This window comes from Vombatus ursinus, unplaced genomic scaffold (assembly GCF_900497805.2).
Source record: "Vombatus ursinus unplaced genomic scaffold, bare-nosed wombat genome assembly UNPS02000582.1, whole genome shotgun sequence".
Taxonomy (NCBI): Eukaryota; Metazoa; Chordata; class Mammalia; order Diprotodontia; family Vombatidae; genus Vombatus; species Vombatus ursinus.
This window is the reverse complement of record NW_020940360.1, coordinates 7,672,824-7,678,811: the sequence shown is the minus strand read 5'-3', so window position 1 is coordinate 7,678,811 and position 5,988 is coordinate 7,672,824. Positions and strand designations below refer to the sequence as shown.

At 38.7% G+C, this 5,988-nt stretch overlaps 1 pseudogene; it reads right to left on the bottom strand.

Moving 5' to 3' along the window:
* Positions 1-3,587: 3,587 nt before the first annotated feature.
* Positions 3,588-4,350, bottom strand: LOC114036914 (annotated as a pseudogene).
* Between the last annotated feature and the right edge of the window lie 1,638 nt (positions 4,351-5,988).

The following is a 5,988-nucleotide window of genomic DNA, read 5'->3' as shown; positions in this document are numbered from 1 at the left end:
TTCCTGAAAAAATCTAAACTAAATCTAAAACAAATTCCAATTACTAAAATATTAACTATTGAAATTGGTTTATAGTGGAAGAAAATCCCACCTTTATATATGCCGTGTCTATATAGTCACTCACTCATCACAAACAGATTCACAGAAGCAAACAGGAACTAATATTAAAGTAGTAAAGGGAAAATCTTTATAATCTTTAGGAATTAGGCAAGTTTAAAGATCATGAAACTAAAAAAAAAATTTTGAAGTGGCTCAGAACAGGCAACTCTTTTATCTTTATTTTCCTATATGTGTTAAATCATTTTACTCATCATATTGTTAGAATATTGGGGGAGCTAGGTGGCAAAGTGAATAGAGTACTGGCCCTGGATTCAGGAGGACCTGAGTTCAAATTTGGACTCAGACACATAACACTTACTAGCTGTGTGACCCTGGGCAAGTCATTTTACCTCATTGCCTAGCCAAAAATAAAATAAAAAATAAAATAATATTACATATTGCTTTGTTTTTCAGTGCCAAAGACATTTTCATGTCCTTAGTACCAACTTCAAATAGTTTTGTTAAGTCAATTTCTTTACCACAGAGTTCTAGGTATTTCTCTTTGATTTTAGAGGCAGCTGTGGTAAAAATGAAAAGAACACTGTATTTTCAGAAGACCTAGGTTTAAGTCCCAGCTTTATTACTTGCTAGCTACATGACCTTGCTCAAGTTTTTCCCTGGGTTTCAGGTCCTCATTTGTAAAACGGAACTAGTACTAGCTGAGTACCTGTTTCACAGGATTGTTGTAAGGATCAAATTAGAAAACACCTAAAAAGTACTTTGAAAATTGTAAACCATAATAGAAATGTCATCTATTATATTATTTTTGTTATCACTATTAGCTCACTTTTCTCATCTGTCATTATTAATTGCTTACTTCAATAATTCAAAGATCTATTATTATAAAAGTTTAAGGCAACATGGTAGAAGTGGGAAGAATGCTAGCTTCAGAGTCAGAAGAGACCTGGTTCTGATAACAACTGTGTCACTTATGAGCTGAGAGAGAGAGTGGGCAAATCTAAGTCATGCAGTTAAATACTTGGCAGATTTGGACCTGGGTTCAAAGCATCTTGGTCACACTACTTACTGCAGGTATGATTTTGATCTTGATCTTTTCTGGGTCAATCAATTCACTTCTCGGGGCCTCAAGTTTCCTCATGAGGGAGCTGGGACTAAATGGCCTCTAAGTTCCTTTTGCCAATTTAAAGTCTTTGATTCTATTGAGACTTTCTGACTCTAAGTTTTCTCATCAGTAAAATGAAAATAGGAATAATTTTAACACTTGCTTCATGAGATTGCTGTAAGGATTAAATGAGATAATGCTCTAAAGAATTTGGAAACACTAAAGGTCTTTATTGCTGTTAAGTGATGATGATTGTGGTGATGATGATGATGATGATGTGTGAGCATTCTCTCCACTTAAGCATCACAATTCATCTGTGCCTTAGTAAATGCTCTTCATTAACAATTGGAACCAAAAAAAGATCACTTTGTAGCCAACACTGTAATGAATCATCTCTTCAACTTAGCTAGGCTGGTCCTCGGAAGACAGGGCAATTCTTTTTTTTTTTCTTTTTTTCCCAATTACATGTAAAAAAATTAATATTTGTTTTTAAAATGTTGAGTTCCAAATTCTCTCCCTCTAGTCCTCTTCCCCCTCATTGAGAAGGCAAGCAATTCGATATAGATTATACATGTGCAGTCATGCAAAACATATCTCCATATTAGTCATGTCGTGAAAGAAAAGACCAACCCCAACCTCCAACAACAAGAAAAATAAAGAAAGTTTAAAAATATGCTTCTATCTTCATTCAGACTCCATCAGTTCTTTCTCTGGAGGTGGATAACATTTTTCATTATGAGTTCTTTGGAATTGTCTTAGAATGATCACTGTATTGCTGAGAATAGCTAAGTCATTCACAATTGATTATCATACAATACCATTGTTACTGTGTGCAATGTTTTTTCTGGTTCTGCTCACTTCATTTTGCTTCAGTTCATGTAAGTCTTTCCAGGTCTTTTCTGAAAGCATCCTGCTTGTCATTTCTTATAGTATTCAGTATAGTATTCAATAGTATTCCATCAGAACCATATAACACAACTTGTTCAGCCATTCCCCAATTGATGGGCATCCTTTCAATTTCCAATTCTTTGCCACCACAAAAAGAGCTGCTATAAATATTTTTGTATATATAGGTCCTTTTTTTTTAGTCTCTTTGGGATGCAGACCTAGCAGTGGTATAAATGGGTAAATTGGTTATGCACAGTTTTATAGCCTTTTGGATGTGGTTCTAAATTGCTCTCCAGAATGGTTGGATCAGTTCACAACTCCATCAACAATGCATTAGTAAGAGTGGACAATTCTTTCCAGCTTGGCAGTACCTGTTTGAATTTGATCTCTGATAGCAAAGTTTTGGAGAGCTTTCATTCAGCGATAATAAATAAAATCCTATTAGCTGACACCTGACCCATTTACATGCAGTTATTTGTATTTTAATTGTGTAATCCTGACAGGGTTAGAACACTTTCCTCACAACAACCCCACATGGTAAAGATATACAAGTGTTGCTTCCTTAGAAGCCAACTAGTCTAACCTCATTTTATAGATATGGAAACTATGCTTCTAAATATAATAACCCCAGCCCAATTTTTCTACTATATCATACTGCCTGCTGTTAAATATATCATATGTAAAATTTATTGTTTAGTCATTTCAGTTGTGTCCAACTTTTCATGACCTTATTTGGGGTCTTAGCAAAAATACCAGAGGGGTTTGCCATTTCCTTCTCCAGCTTATTTTACAGATGAGAAACCTGAGGCAGACAAGGTTAAGTGACTTGCCCAGGGTCACACAGCTAGTTAGTATCTAAGGCCAGATTTGAACTCAAGAAGATAAGTCTTACTAACTCCAGGCCTAGCACGCTATCCACTGCACCACCTAGCTGCCCTACATGCAGAATAGGAGAATGAAGAGTAGAACTCTGCCTTTAAAAAATTAGGGACATGGATTAGTTTGATTTTAGATTAAAACTTGGAGGCATCATGGTGCACTTGATTTGGAATCAGCTCTGTCAATTATTTTCTATGTGACTGAATAAGTCACTGTTTTTTGGATCTCAGTTTCTTTATCTGTAAAATAAGGGGATTTGGATTAAACTGAGATCCCTTCCAGCTCTAAACCTAAAATCCTATGAATATCAGTAGAGGACCACACCTGGCTAAGGGCCAGAGTGAAAGAAAGAACACAGGTAAGGCCTATCTATTGCTAGTCATGTTTGTGCTGATTTAATGTGAATTCTTTGAGAATGGTTCCTGTTTTGATTTTGTCTTTATATCCCCAATGCAAGGCAGTTGGTAGACACAATGTATATTTTTTGATTGACCAGTACTCACTCCCATGTGGGTGCTCTGCCCAAAGAAATGCGAATTTTGATCACTGAAACCTTATAGGATATTTTGGATTTTACAGGCTGTTCTAAATGGAAGCTGGACTTTGGCAAGACAGATAATTGTAATTAAGGGGTGATGGAGAAGGGAAGCAGGCTCCCTTTTTTTTTTTCAGTAGATCATTCCTTTTGTGTCTCCCTTGGGCTTCTTGATCTCATAGTTCTTCAGGATGATAACATATAATATAGCATAAGTATTTTGGATCTCCATGACCATCAGTCTTGTCTCTCCATACTGTGCTTCATCCAATTCATGAACCAGCTGTCAGTAGTGGCCCCTATGTGGTTGCTTTGCTGCTTTAGCCACTGCATCACCTTTTTCAGAGAAGTACTTTGAGATCTGAGTGTGGAAGCCATCCAGCTTAGTTCTGACTGCAGTCATCAGCTCAAATACCTTCTCCTGGAGAGCCAATCCAAAGTTGTTTCCATCCTCAATTCAGGGAACCTGTAGCTACAGCCACATGGAAACCAGGTTGAGCTATTCTTTCCCATCTTTGATCTCAGCCTTCAACTGACCCAGAAGGGCCACAATCTTCTCATTGCAACTTATAGGTCCAGAAGGAGGACCTTTATCTTCATCTTCCTCTTTTTTTCTTTCCATCATTATTATCTTTCTCTTCTCATTTCCAATGCTCTTCCTTCTCTTTTTCTTTGGCTGGGTCAGGGACTGGGATGTCCAGGAGGTCCTTTAGGAGATTAAAATCCTCATTCAGAGATGGGTCCTTCGAGAACTCATTCAGCTCTGAAATCTTCGTGGGGAAATAAGCTCCAAGTAGGATCTCCAAGCAGTTATGTGCCTGAGTAGTTCCCTTCTGAACAAATCTACCTTGGCTTGGGCTTCAGGTTTGACACTGAGGGTGGCCATGGCAGGGGAGATAGGGCGGCTAGACTGAACAGTGAGATAGGAGCAAGGGGGAAGGGCTAAATTTCTTTCTTAAAGACCATGCCTTCAACCCAAATCACTCAGGCTCCGATATCTCTAATCTCCTTTGACCAACAACAGGTCCCAGGCCAAGGCCCATTTGGTCATTGTTTGGGCCCAGATTGGCTCAAAATGAATATAAATAGCAATTGTTTCTATTTTGGTCAGAAACACTGAGGGTCTTTTCCTCCCAGATCGATTTTTTTTTTTGTCTAGGTAAAGTGTCTGTCTTCATTTCTTACCTGGCCTTAATCACTGAACGGGCATTGCCTCAGTCAAACTGAGACCTGTTAAAGACTTTAGTTTAAAAAGGTCAAAGTCTCCCACTGCATCCAGGGCCATCTTCAGTCATCCTGATCTATATCTTGCCACTGAACCCAGATGGCTACAGAGAAGAATGTGAGACTGGTGACTTGGCAGAGCCCTCCCTCACTTAAATCCAATTCACTTGCAAATCATGGCATCACCTTCCTGATGTCATGGTCCTTTTTGAGAATGAAGGACAAACAACAGTACTCAGTCAGGAATAAGGTGTTTCTCATTTGTGTTTGATAATTTCATGTCCTTCTTTACAGAGGAGACCTCCTCAAATCTTCAATATCTTTAAATTAGTCTTCTCTTTCTCTCTCAGAGGAAGAAATAATCCTTCTTTAGACCAAGGTTAACCCTTCCACCTACACCTTAGATCCCCTTTTGCCTGCTTGGTTTTATTTTTAGAGGAAGTATATCCCAGGGTACCAAAAAAAAAGAAGGCTTAAAATCTTTCCAGTGTGATTTCTGAATGAGGATATGATGCAGTCTAGAGGTAAGGGGTCCTGGGATCCCAAAATCATGATGCCTGGCTTCTGCCTGAAAAAATTCGACCCAAGCCTTCTTGCAGCCAAAAACAAAGTTTATTGAAGATTCACCATATTAGCTCTATTCTTAAGGAATCTGAGCATCTGTGGGCTATTGGCTAGATTGTGAAAATCTGCTCATCTTAATGGAGACAAGATGGACTTATATACAGAAAGACTGTGGGAGGGATCTAGGAGTGGCCAAGTAGTCCATGAGGTAATAGAATTCCAAGGGTGGGAAATGGAGCCTAGGTGGGACCAAGGATGGGAAATGGCCAGGGGCCGTAGGGAGGCAAGACAATGGAGGGGAAATTGGGTGTAATAGAATTCCCAAGGGTGGGAAATGGAGCCTGGGTGGGACCAAGGATGGGAAATGGTCGGGGGGGCCAGAGTTTTTCCTTTCTGGGGCTCAGATTCCAACCCCATCAGATAGTTTGTGAATGCTTGGAAAGGGAAGTTATCACAATGAAACACCACGGATTTATCAAAAACAAATCTTGCCAGACTAAATCTACTTTCTGTTTTGATAGGACTACTATATTGATCTGGAGAATGTTTGTCTATTAGTATACTCAAAGCTCAACACACTGCTTGGTACCTAGTAAGTGCTTAATACGTGCTTTTTCATTAATTCATTCACTCCTTTCTTCTTCTTCTTCTTCTTTGTTCTCAAAGAGCACCATTGACATCATGAGGGTGATGTCTTGACTTGTGTGTGAATTGGATTTAAGTGAGGCAGAGCTGT